Raw genomic sequence first — 13,363 nt, 5'->3', positions numbered from 1 at the left:
CCCCTGCCAACCTGAGATTAATGTTGGGGTAACTCGGTCACCAGAAATCTGAATAGTGCACTCAGGGGCTAATAAGACCTAAAGCTGTGGTTCTTATCGTGCCCATCACGTGCCCCTCACACTTTGAAGTTGAGTTTTGCGAAGTCCTCAGTGCACTTTAACATAAAATGACATCCGTGGTGAGCCTTTCTTCAGCCCTGCAACTGTGACTACTGTAGTTTGCCCTTTTCTCTGGGGTCTTCACTTGTGCTGATTAATTTTGAACCCTTGTCCTGTGTCCCCAGAGTCACGTTCCCTCGATTAGGCTGAAAGTGTCGTACAGCACGTGTATACAGAGCGCCAGTCCCGGTACTCCAACACTAGATGGCAGCCTTGTCCTTTTGTCATCTTAGGCGCTCCTGAGTTCTCCGTTTTTCTAATCTGCTCATCTAACGAGTGGCGTTTCTGAATTGAAAGCCAGTGAGACACCAGATATTAATAATAATAATAATAATACATTTTATTTATATAGCGCCTTTCCCATGCTCAAGGCACTTAAGCAAATAAGAAAGTCTGAATTAGTGTAAGCTAAGAAATGTCCTGATTAACTTCATGAGGGAGAAGTACATAATAAACAAGCATAGCGTTGTGTCAAATATTGAAATCAATTGAAATGTTTAAAGTTTAGACATTCTCAATTGTATTCATAAATCACACACCCCCAATGCCCCCCCCCCCCCCATCCCACATTCATAATCACTGAATCGTGGGGTAGGGGTGTCCTTTCATTGGATTGGCTGGCCCAGTGCCGACTCATCTGTGGAATAGCCAATCTTGGGGGGGTTGCAGCAGCTTGATGGCTGAGGTCTCCAGGACTCTCAACAAATCCAGATCCTATTATGGGATATCATCTGCTGTTAACTTCTGCTCTGCACTTGTAATATTTTTATCTTACTATTATATTGTATTGAGGATTACTTGTGTCCTGTTCTGTGGATTGTGTTATATTTATATATATATATATATTTGACGCCCACCCCACTAGGGTTTTTTTGTCTTCTTGGAGAGTCAAGGCTGGGGGGCTGTCAAAAGGCGGGGTCTGTTAGATAGATAGATAGATAGATAGATAGTTAAAGCCCATTGCGGCACTCCTTGGGTGATTTTGGGCTACACAAAAATAAATTGTATTGTATTGTACTCTGTTGGGCTCCCTTGAGCAAAGACATTCATCTGAAAATTGCTGTGTGCTCTGAGCTCCAAAGGTCAAGCGAAAAGACAATTTAATTAATAGAGGAGGAGGAGGAGGAGGAGGATGGGTGTGTATGCTAATAGCGCGCTGGTGCACCCACCACATGTGTGATTTTGGGCTACATAAAAATACATAAATAAATAATAAATAAATAAATTGTATTGTATTGGAAAGAAAGAAAGAAAGAAAGAAAGAAAGAAAGAAAGAAAGAAAGAAAGAAAGAAAGAAAGAAAGAAAGAAAGAAAGAAAGAAAGAAAGTGTAGCTGCAGATGCATAAGGCAGGATCAAGCACGGGTAAAATGCGTGCCGAAAGAAATGTCTCAGTCCAAAAGTTTGTTTTAAAAGATTTAGTGAAAATTCAAAGCAAACCGTCCACACAAGAATAAAGAAAAAGGTTGTTACACACATAGAATAAAAGGCAAAAATAAAATGTGAACAAAATGTCTCTTCTCTAAACTTAGGTTTTCTTGTTAAACTTCAGTCATCTCTATATGAAGAGATGCTTTATCTTCATCTTCAGTGCGCTCTAACATACGGCGCTGCACGTGTTACCTTTCCTACTATTGAACACGTAAGGCACAGTTTAACACCGTGTGCCCACATGCCTTCAATATGGCGAGGCAGGTCACCAGCTGAGACCATTCTATAGTCCAAGGGGCAAAAAGTAGTTAAATATTACCAACTCGATTCAACTTGTGGGGGTTATAAGAACCTCCCATAGGCTATGAACTAGTATTTAGGCAAGCATTTAATAGAACGTTAATAACTAGCAAATGGTTCTTACAGAAAGAAAGAAAGAAAGAAAGAAAGAAAGAAAGAAAGAAAGAAAGAAAGAAAGAAAGAAAGACATCTTTGTGATGTGGGAGGAAAATTAGAGTAGTATACAAAAACTAAAGCAGCTTGGAGAGGATTGTGCCCCCAGTGCAGTTGGCGCAGTGGTAGCGGTGTTGCCTGGCATTAAGGAGATTGTGGGTTCACATCCCGGGTCCTCCCTGTGTGGAGAGCCCTTTGAGCAGTGAGGAAAGTGCAATACAAATATAAAGAATTAGGATTAACTTCCCACAGGTACTGCCCAGGCCAGGATGTGAGCCCAGAGATAGCAGACCGACGTGCCACCCCATTATGTTTCCTGCTAAGCCGTTGAAGACTCTGTGCCCCTCTGGGTGCCTCACTCTGCCCGTTGCGTGAGGCTCAGGTCAGAGGCTGAGAAGACTGATGTTCTGCCCCTCCAGCATTTCTCCATCGCCTCCAGTTGCACAACCGGAATGTTGAAAGGCGTGTGTGGCGTAATACCAGTCGCCCTGCCCTCGGCATTTTGACACCATTGGGCAACGAGACGAGATAATCCAAAAAGTGGCCTTAAACTCTTAAAAACACTTTACGGGGGTCATGTGGTTCCACCCTTGTTGGGCCAGGGGCCGCATTATTCTGGGGAGGGGGTCTCAGCAAAGGAAATGGCTTTACAAAAAAAAAGGTCCTAAAATGGGGACCAAACAGAAATGTTTAACGTCTGCCGGGGCGACCAGCAGGATACGAACAGATCAAGAAAACCTGAACATAGCCTGATATATGGACCCACTAAGAATTGATTTTCATTTATGGAACTTGTCATGAATTTAAATAAAAGGAACCATGATGTGGACGGTGCATCTGGGAACCAAAAAACGTTTGCCGTTAGCATCGCTGGGCATCAGCTGGGCAATAATGTGCTACCAGTGGGACAAGAAGGCCACAGGATAGGGAGCTATGGCTGGTAAACGAAGGAATAATGGAGGAGATCAGTGTGGGCATAAAGAACTGCAGAGCAGCTCGGGTTAAGAAAGCCTCGGACTCGGACCCTCACAGCGGGATAACAACCGATCATGAGAGCCAATATGACAAAGTGGAAGACAACCCGGCAACTCGACCACAATGAGGGACCCTTAACATTAATAACCCAAATGAGATCTTTCAGGGGGTCTCTCTCCGCTCTCTCTCATTCTCTCTCTCTCTCTTTCTCTCTTTCTCTCTTTTGTATTACTTTTGCTCCACAACTAAAGAGCAAATGGGAAGAAGAACCTTTACATGGACAGAATTGGAGATGAATAAATGACAAAGACGCGGACCAGGCCCACACAAACCAGTGGCTACAAACTGCAGGCCTGAAGTCAGAAACAGAAAGGCACATCACTGCTGCTCAGGACCAAGTGGAATAAGATCTCCAAAGACGGCACCAACCTGACGTGTAGGAGGAGCACCACAGACCCTCCAGTCTCAACACGGAATACAAACAGCAGCCGACCTCCATTGGGCAACACGCAAACACCGTGAGGTCCAAGTCAAAGGCACACGTTACAAACATGAGCCGTCAGTGGTGACTAAAAACGATGAGGCGACTTTATTATGGGATACATCAACACAAAGTGATAAAGAACTCAAGACTAACACACCTGATGTAGTAGTGAAGGAGGAGGACTTCATCCATCAAGGGAACCACCAGAGCCGCCTGGCAGTAACCCTGAGCTCAAGGGATGGACTTGGCCTCAGGAGTGAATGGAAGAGGACTTGAAGGAAAGACAATCATAATAACAAGAAGAAGAATAATCATCATCATCATCATCATCATCATAATACTACTTACTACTAATATATTATTATTATTGCTACTTATTATTATTATTGGTAGTAGTGATAGTAATAAGAGTATTATTATTAATGATAATATTATTACTAGTACTACTACTAATTATTATTATTATTGCTACTTCTACTTATTATTATTAGTAGTAGTATTAGTAATATATTAACAATAAAATATTATTATTACTACTTATTATTATTAATAATAGTAGTAGTAGTTGTAGTAGTAATATATTAATAATAATATATTATTATTATTATTATTATTACTACTTATTATTATTATTAGTAGTAGTAGTAGAAATAGTAGTAGTACTGGTAATAATATATTATTATTAGTAGTATTAATAATAATTCTTTGTATTTCTATAGCGCTTTTCTCACTACTCAAAGCACTCAGCAATTGCAGGTTAAGGGCCCAACAGAGCAGAGTCCCTATTTGGCATTTACGGGATTCGAACCAGCAACCTTCCGATTGCCAGTGCAGTGCATAATATTATTACTACTACTGCTACTAATAGTAGTTTGTGTAAGACGTGTCCGCCGACGGGTCTGCACTTCTCATTGCACATTATAATAATTTCATGTATCCTGCACGTTTTTAAAGTACGTTCGAATGAGGGGGGCGCACAAACGTCCAGTCAGACCAGCGCGCCCACGTCGTCTCCATCACGTCCCGCACGACCGCAGCCCGGCGCCGCCTCCACTGCTCCGAAGCTCCATCACTGCTGCATCTTTTTTGTCAAGCAGGTCCAGAAAATGACATCTGACAAAATGCACGCGCGCGCCCCCCTGTTTTCTTTGAAGCGCACCATCATGTGAAATAGCAGTACTGTAATCCGGTAAGAGCTGCACAGTCGACAGCCCGGTTTGTTTGTTTGTTTGTTTAGCTTGATTGACAAATATACAGAGAAATAAAGAACCCAGATCCAAGAAATTCTAAACTCCTGGAGGTTCAGAGCGCTTTGTAGGGCCCACTGGTTAAAGTTCGGCCGGACAAGACGCTTGATTGACAGGTGCGGGAGGTGGGCGGTCACCTGGCCGAGAGGCTCACGTGATGGAAGAGAAAAACGTTGAAAGGTTTATTGAACAGCGGAAGTCGTCACAGCCGAGCAATTGGGACAGAGAAAAGGGGACAAAGTGAATATAAAAGGGTCAATTTGTGATTAAAGTCGAAATTTCAACTTTCATTTAATTTGTCACTAAAGTCGTGAACTCCATCTTAAAATTGATATCTGTTACTTCGTGAAAGTATGACTAGCTATAAATGATAGAACACCGATTCTTCAAAACTTTTAAATAACATTGAAAAACTCTTGGTTATACACTTGCAATTATTTCATCCATCTATCCAGAGTCACACCCGTCCCAGCAAGCATCGGGCACAAGACAGGAACAATCACTGGACGGGGTGAATACAAACACACACACACACTTGTGCACGAGTAGCGGGTCACCAAATCCTCTAACCTGCAGGTCTTTGGAAGAAAACCCATCTGGAAAAGATATAAAGTCCAGGCAGGAGACACCCGGGAGGTGACCCCCTTACTGCGAGGCAGCAGCGCCAGTGCCCCCCACGTGTCTAATTATTAACAGTATACATTATTTAAGAAGGGGCCTGGCAAGCTGGCACATTGTGATCTGTTTGGAGTCTTTTTGCTTGACTTCTCATTACATCCATAATGTCCAATGCGGTACAACACCCCACTGCTAAATAAAGTTAATTTATCCGTAAAATCTGATATTCTTGATTTAATGCATTTCATCATGAAAATGATTTCAAGTATAAATCTTAACATTCTAAATGATGAGTTTAATTAATGCCTTCTGTGTGGCCATCGCTGCCCGCGGCTCCTCTGCCGGCCGTTTAAGAAGCCCGTAGCGATGAGCGACTGGGCCGGCGGACACTTCGAATGTGAGGCGCAGAGCGGAGCGGGATACTTCAGTTATGATGGGGACTGGGAAACTGGAGAAATGAATCCTCGATTTTAAGATGGAGTTTACGACGTTCCACTTTAATGATGAAATAATCTACGAGATTACAGCCGACATTTCGACTTGTATCACCAAATAGACCCCTTTCTTTCTTTCTTTCTTTCTTTCTTTCTTTCTTTCTTTCTTTCTTTCTTTCTTTCTTTCTTTCTTTCTGAAAACGACTACACGTCAGGACAGGACGCCGCCATAAACCTTTTCATGTCCGGCAGAGCCTCGGTATTCGAGTGAAGCTCCTTTAACACATAAAACAGCCGAACTTTCTCTTAAAATGCCGTCAGCAGCACAGCTGCCAAATGAGCAGGTGCGTAGGCAGGAGCGGACTGAGTCTCAAGACCGGCCAAGGGGAACTTAATCCAAGTGAGGTGACGAGGTCGACCCACTCGGCCCCTTATTCATTGTGATGAGTACGCGGCTCGCTACTTGCTAAACTGTTGGCAAACTTCATCTGCACCCTGCTGTTTAGACACAACTTACAATTTGACGACATGCTTAGAAATAAAATTTAATGAAAAATAAAAATGTAGTAACACGGCTTACACGTTATACATGTCTAATGCCTGTACTCTAGTAGCTGCTCATTTACAATGAAATACATGATAACCGAGGTTAGAATGAAAACCTCACACGATTGAAATGTTCCATCAACTTAACGATGATAAACTAAATGTTTCGTCCTAACATGAAAAATTCCTATCCGGTGCTTTATAACTTTATTTCATCATACTAATAATCGCTGCTGAAAAACACTAATTATGGCTCACGCCGACGACCAAAGAACAATAAAATGCATAATACATAATCTAAATACTGTACTTATTAGTAACAAATAATTTAAATACTAGATATGAGACAAAATAAATGGAAGTACTGTAGTGTATATGCTCACCGAAATGTAGCGGAATCAAGACAGAAATCGGCAAAAGGCAGTTTTCACCAAATGTTTCTCTGCAACGTTGTGTGCTGACAACTAAAACAACTTGATGACTTAATCATTACGTTTAGAAATCGCAGTATCGGACAGACAATGTTTAGTAGTTTACAAAATTAATTTTGATATCAAACAGTAACCAGTACATTAAATTTATTTCATGAAACGGCCGGCCCGTGACCAGACCAGAGTCCGCGGCTCACCAGTCCGCCCCTGTGCTTAGGGCATCACGGGATGGCATGGGGGCAGCACAGAAGTTTTCCATTGCCAGCTCTACCGTGGACCCTATGGTGCAACACTACAAAATAAACCTTATTTCCCATCTTACTGTAAGTTTTGTTTCATTTTGAGAAATACAGTTTTATTATCCAGTTTATTATTGTTTATATTTTGAATTAGAATTACATCTTGCCTGAAGAAGGGGCCTGAGTTGCCTCGAAAGCTTGCATATTGTAATCTTTCTAGTTAGCCAATAAAAGGTGTCATTTTGCTTGGCTTTTCTCTATTTTGAATTAGAAATATATGGGGGCACCAAAGTCTGCCCAGGGCCTCTCACGTCTTAATCCAGCTCTAAAAAGGCCAAGCTATGAACTTTGTAGATTTTTTTTTGTTGTTTTTTGTTTTTTTCCATTTTCATTCCACTGATTCCACAGAAGTAATCCTCAATTTAATCTCCTAAGCCTTCAGGCAAATCACTAATTCGGCTCTAATTGCACACTGGCACGGGTTTCCTCGTTCACAGAAAAGTTTTGCTGCCGTTTTGAAATAAAGTACAGGCAGAAGCAACTACAGCAGCAGTCAAAAGTCTTGTCAGGCTCGGGACGGCTCATGTTAGCTTGTTTGTTTAAAGGTGAGAGTTTTTATTAAGACATCACTGAATTGGTTTTGAAATACAGCTGAAGCGTTCTGCTTGGAGTGCCTGACGTTTAATTGATTATTCACAAAGGACTGCAAAGCCCCACTTTCAGCAGCCATTCCTTCAGTGCCCCGATGGTCAAGTCCCGTAACGTTTCCTTAATTTGTCATTTTAGCTGCTGATGATTTACTCCATTCTGATCACTGGCGTCTTCAACCAGGCAACTTGGGATCTGCTGGCCTGGTGCTTCTGAAGAGACAACAGGCTGCCAGTTATTCAGGTGCTGAGGCCTGTCAAAGTGAATCTGAGGTACAATCAGGGCTGCTCTCGCCATCTTAGCGCCACCTGCAGGTACAGGCCTGCCATTGACAGCAGCAGCAGCAGCAGCAGCAGCTCTTCATTGTACAAGCCAGAGGTTCTTGTGTGTCTCTGGGGCAGGGGGGTATACACTGTAAATGGAAACACAGATAGATAGATAGATAGATAGATAGATAGATAGATAGATAGATAGATAGATAGATAGATAGATAGATAGCAAAGGTGCATACACCTGATGAGCCACAATTAGGGTGAAATACATGTCACATACTCTTTGTATTATTTGGCAGGTACTGTATAGTCACATGTGTGATCATTGGGGCAAAGTTGTTTCCCACCAGAACACAAGAGGGCGCTGTTGTCTTACACCTTATCTTTTTCTACTTCTGCAGACAGGAGGACTGACAGCTTCAACATCTATGACATGACTTCTGGTGTTTTACTGCCTGGAACCTCCTGCCAGAAGTCCTTATCAACGGGAGCCCCGTCTTCCTACAGGTGCCCCAACTCTTCTATATAGATAGATAGATATGAAAGGCACTATATAATAGATAGATAGATAGATAGATAGATAGATAGATAGATAGATAGATAGATAGATAGATAGATAGATAGATAGATAGATGTGAAAGGCACTATATAATAGATAGATAGATAGATAGATAGATAGATAGATAGATAGATAGATAGATAGATAGATAGATAGATAGATAGATAGATAGATAGATAGATAGATAGATAGATAGATAGATAGATAGATACTATATTAACAATAGATAGATAGTGTGGATGAAGGTTCAAGGCAAACAGCAGGCAGACAGCAGATATAAAGTAAGAAAGCAATTTCTTAATTCTTGGTGAGCAGAGAGACCACTGTAGCCCCTGTCAGCTTTGTGTCACTGACAGTTACCAGCAATAGCCCCATCTTGGGGGGGTGAGCTTTATATTATAACAAAGATTTACATCTTACAGAGGCAGTCTGTCATAAGACAAGGTTACACAATTCTTTGGGGGAATTTAGTAATATTACAACACATTTGTTCAAAACGATTGAAGAAGAAGTGAAAGAACCTATTACTGTTGATTAAACAAAAATTACAGACGTTTCGAAAATAAAAAAGATTAGCAGTTTTCCTGAGTACAGACTATAAGTCAGCAGTTTGATAAAAATGTTGAAAGTTTGTTCTTTCAGCTTTGCATACACACTTAATTTTTATATGTAATTGTTAATAATAAACAATTAATCTTTAGTTCATTAATTTAAGTAAGTCATATTAATAATCAATTAATCCATAGCCTATTAATACAAACTAGTAATATACTTATATTGTTAAAATGATTATACAGTTAATGGTTTCCCTCTTTTAACAATCTTAATGCATTCATATGGTTAACACAAAGAACTCTTATACTTGCAAATATATATACATATACATTTTCTTAGCATCAGCTGGTTTGCATAATAATATATTTTCCATCCACCCAAATGCACACAGATAGTAATCATCAAGGCATTTTAGATTTGTATATCTAAGTACAAAAATAGGTCAAAATGTCCTCAGTCCAAGATTCTTTGTTCAACTATTATTTAATATATTGATTCAAATTTTTTTATTATTCCTCAATAGATAGATAGATAGATAGATAGATAGATAGTGTAGTTGCCAGGATTAGAGAGATAGATCTTCTTTATATACAGTATATATATATTGTGACGGGCCACTGGGGCCCTTAACTGGCCAGGACATCCTGATCATAGAAGGATTGGACCACTCAGGGGTTGATTGCGGCACTTGGCATGTAAATTTGAGCGGATTAGTCAGGTTCCTCATTCACACCTCAGAGTGGGCAGAGGGTCACATCTGCTCTCAATCAGGACGTACAAAGCAGCCTACATGGCAGAGGAAAGGGGATTGATGACAGAGCGAGAAGAACAACAAAGAAAAGGAAAGGAGAGAAAGAGAATGGGAGGATCTTCTTCTTCTTTCGGCTCCTCCCGTTAGGGGTCGCCACAGCGGATCATCTAATTCCATATCTTCCTGTCCTCGTCATCCTGCTCTGTCACACCCATCACCTGCATGTCCTTTCTCACCACATCCATAGACCTTCTCTTAGACCTTCCTCTTCTCCTCTTGCCTAGCAGTTCTATCCTTAGCACCTTCTCCCAATATACCCAGCATCTCTCCTCTGCACATGTTCAAACCAACGCAATCTCACCTCTCTGACTTTGTCTCTCAACCATCCCACCTGAGCTGACCCACCCAATCACCCAATCGTCACACCCAATCCCACTCTTAACATCTTTAGCTCTGCCACCTCCAGCTCTGTCTCCTGTGCCACCGTCTCCAGCACATATAACACAGCTGGTCTCACTACCATGCTGTTGACCTTCCCTTTCACTCTTGCGGATACCCGTCTGTCACACATCACTCCTGACACTCTTCTCCACCCACTCCACCCTGCCTGCACTCTCCTCTTCACTTCTCTTCCACAATCCCCATTACTCTGTACTGTTGATCCCAAGTATTTAAACTCCTCCACCTTCTCCAACTCTACTCCCTCATCCTCACCATTCCACTGACCTCCCTCTCATTCACACACACGTATTCTGTCTTGGTGGTCCTACTGACCTTCATTCCTCTCCTCTCATATCTCCACCTCTCCAGGGTCTCCTCAACCTGCAGATCACAATGTCATCAGCAAACATCACAGTCCACGGTGACTCCTGTCTAATCTCGTCTGTCAGCCTGTCCATCACCATTACAAATAAGAAAGGGCTCAGAGCCGATCCCTGATGTAATCCCACCTCCGTCACTCCTACCGCAGACCTCACTACAGTCACACTTCCCTCGTCCATATCCTGTACATCTCTTTCGTACTTCTCTGCCACTCCTGACTTCCTCATACAATACCACATATCCTCTCAGTCACCCTGTCATGTTCTTTCTGCAGGTCCACAAAGACGCAATGCAACTCCTTCTGGCCTTCTCTCTAAACTTCTCCATCAACATCCTCAGAGCAAACATTACATCTGTGGTGCTTTTTCTTGACATGATACCATCCTGCTGCTCACTAATCATCACCTCACTTCTTAACTGATCTTCCACTACTCTTTGCTATACCTTCATGTGGCTCATCAATTTTTTCCCCCTGTAGTTACTGCAGTTCTGCACATCCCCCTTATTCTTAAATATTGGCCCACCAGTACACTTCTTCTCCACTCCTCATCATCCTCTCACTTTCCACGATTCCATTAAACAATCTGGTTAAAAACTCCACTGCCATCTCTCCTAAACACCTCCATGCTTCCACAGGTATATCATCTGGACCAACGGCTTTTCCATTTTTCATCCTCTTCCTCGCTGTCCTTACTTCCTCCTTGCTAATCCGTTGCACATCCTGATTCACTATCTCCACATCATCCAACCTATTCTCTCTCTCATTCTCTTCATTCATCAGCCTCTCAAAGTACTCTTTCCATCTTCTCCAACACACTCTCCTCACTTGTGAGTACGTTTCCATCTTTATCCTTCATCACCCTAACCTGCTGCATGTCTTTCCCACCTTGGTCCCTCTCTGTAGCCCACTGGTCCTTTTCTCCCTCCTTAGTGACCAACCTCTCATACAACTCATCATACGCCTTTTCTTTAGCCTTCGCCACCTCTCTCTTCACCTTGTGCCTTATCTCCTTGTACTCTTGTCTACTTTCTGCATCTCTCTGACTGTCCCACTTCTTCTTTGCCACCCTCTTCCTCTGTATACTCTCCTGTACTTCCTCATTCCACCACCAGGTTTTCTTTTCCTCCTTCCTCTGTCCAGATGTCATGCCAAGCACCCTTCTTGCTGTCCCCCTTACTACATCTGCTGTAGTTTCCCAACTGTCTGGTAATTCTTCACTGCCACCCAGTGCCTGTCTCACCTCCTCCCTAAACTCAACCTTGCAGTCTTGCTTTTTCAACTTCCACCATTTGATCCTTGGCTCTGCCCTCACTCTGCTCCTCTTCTTGATCTCCAACGTCATCCTACAGACCACCATCCTATGCTGCTTAACTACACTTTCTCCTGCCACCACTTTGCAGTCTTCAATCTCCTTCAGATCGACTCTTCTGCATAGGATGTCATCTACCTGTGTACATCTTCCTCCACTCTTGTACGTCACCCAGTGTTCCTCCCTCTTCTTAAAATACACATTCACCACAGCCATGTCCATCCTTTTGGCAAAATCCACTATCCTCTGACCTTCTTCATTCCTCTCCTTGACACCATACCTACCCATCACCTCCTCATCTCCTCTGTTCCCTTCACCAACATGTCCATTGAAATCCACTCCAATCACCACTTTCTGTCCCTTGGGTACACTGTTCATCACTTCATCCAACTCACTCCAAAAATCTTCTTTCTCGTCCATCACACACCCAACTTGCGGTGCATATGCACTAACAACCTTCATCATCACACCTCCAATTTCCAGCTTCATCATCATCACTCTGTCTGACACTCTTTTCACCTCCAGAACACTCTTGACATGCTGTTCCTTCAGAATAACCCCTGCTCCATTTCTCCTCCTATCCACCCCATGATAGAACAATTTGAACCCACCTCTGATCCACCTGGCCTTACTCCCCTTCCATTTAGTCTCTTCACACACAATTTATCAACCTTCCTTCTCTCCATCATATCTGCTAACTCTCTCCCCTTACCAGTCATACTGCCAACATTCAAAGTTCCTACCCTCAGTTCCACTCTCTTTATCTTCCTCCTCTCCTCCTGTCTCCAGACACGTCTCCTCCCTCTTCTTCGGCCAACAATAGCCCAATTTCCGCCAGCACCCTGTTGGCTAACAGTACTGGTGGGGGTCGTTGTTGACCCGAGGCTCGACTGATCCGGTATGGAAATTTGTATTGTTGTCCGCATATTGATTTGGCAAAATTTTACACCGGATGCACTTCCTGATGTAACCCTCCCCATTTATCTGGGCTTGGGACTGGCGAGAAGAAACACACTGGCTTGTGCATCCCCTGTGGCTGGGTGGGGTAAAAGGAGAAAAGATTACGGAGACGGCAGGCAGTCAGGAGGAGAGGAGTGTAGGGCCGATGCTCAGGGGGGCTTAATAGGGTCATTCCAGCCTAATATTTCCTGGGGTATTTGGGGTGATCTGATACTCATAGGGGGCTCCTGCATAAGGCCGAGGAGTGGAAGTGGGAGATGAAGAAGTGAGGGCCTGGCATGGTGCAATGCTGGGAGCACATATGGAGACATGAGGGAAATGTGCAAAGACCTCACAGACAAACAACTGGAGGTCTTTGAAACCAGGATGGTGAGTTTGTGTGACTGACACAGAAAGAAATGAGCCAACATGCACAAAATCCATCATTGCTAAACGGTGTGGTTACGATCTGGGAGGTGAAATCGATTTCTA

Source organism: Erpetoichthys calabaricus, chromosome 5 (assembly GCF_900747795.2).
Source record: "Erpetoichthys calabaricus chromosome 5, fErpCal1.3, whole genome shotgun sequence".
Classification (NCBI taxonomy): Eukaryota; Metazoa; Chordata; class Cladistia; order Polypteriformes; family Polypteridae; genus Erpetoichthys; species Erpetoichthys calabaricus.
This window is presented reverse-complemented; position numbering follows the sequence as displayed.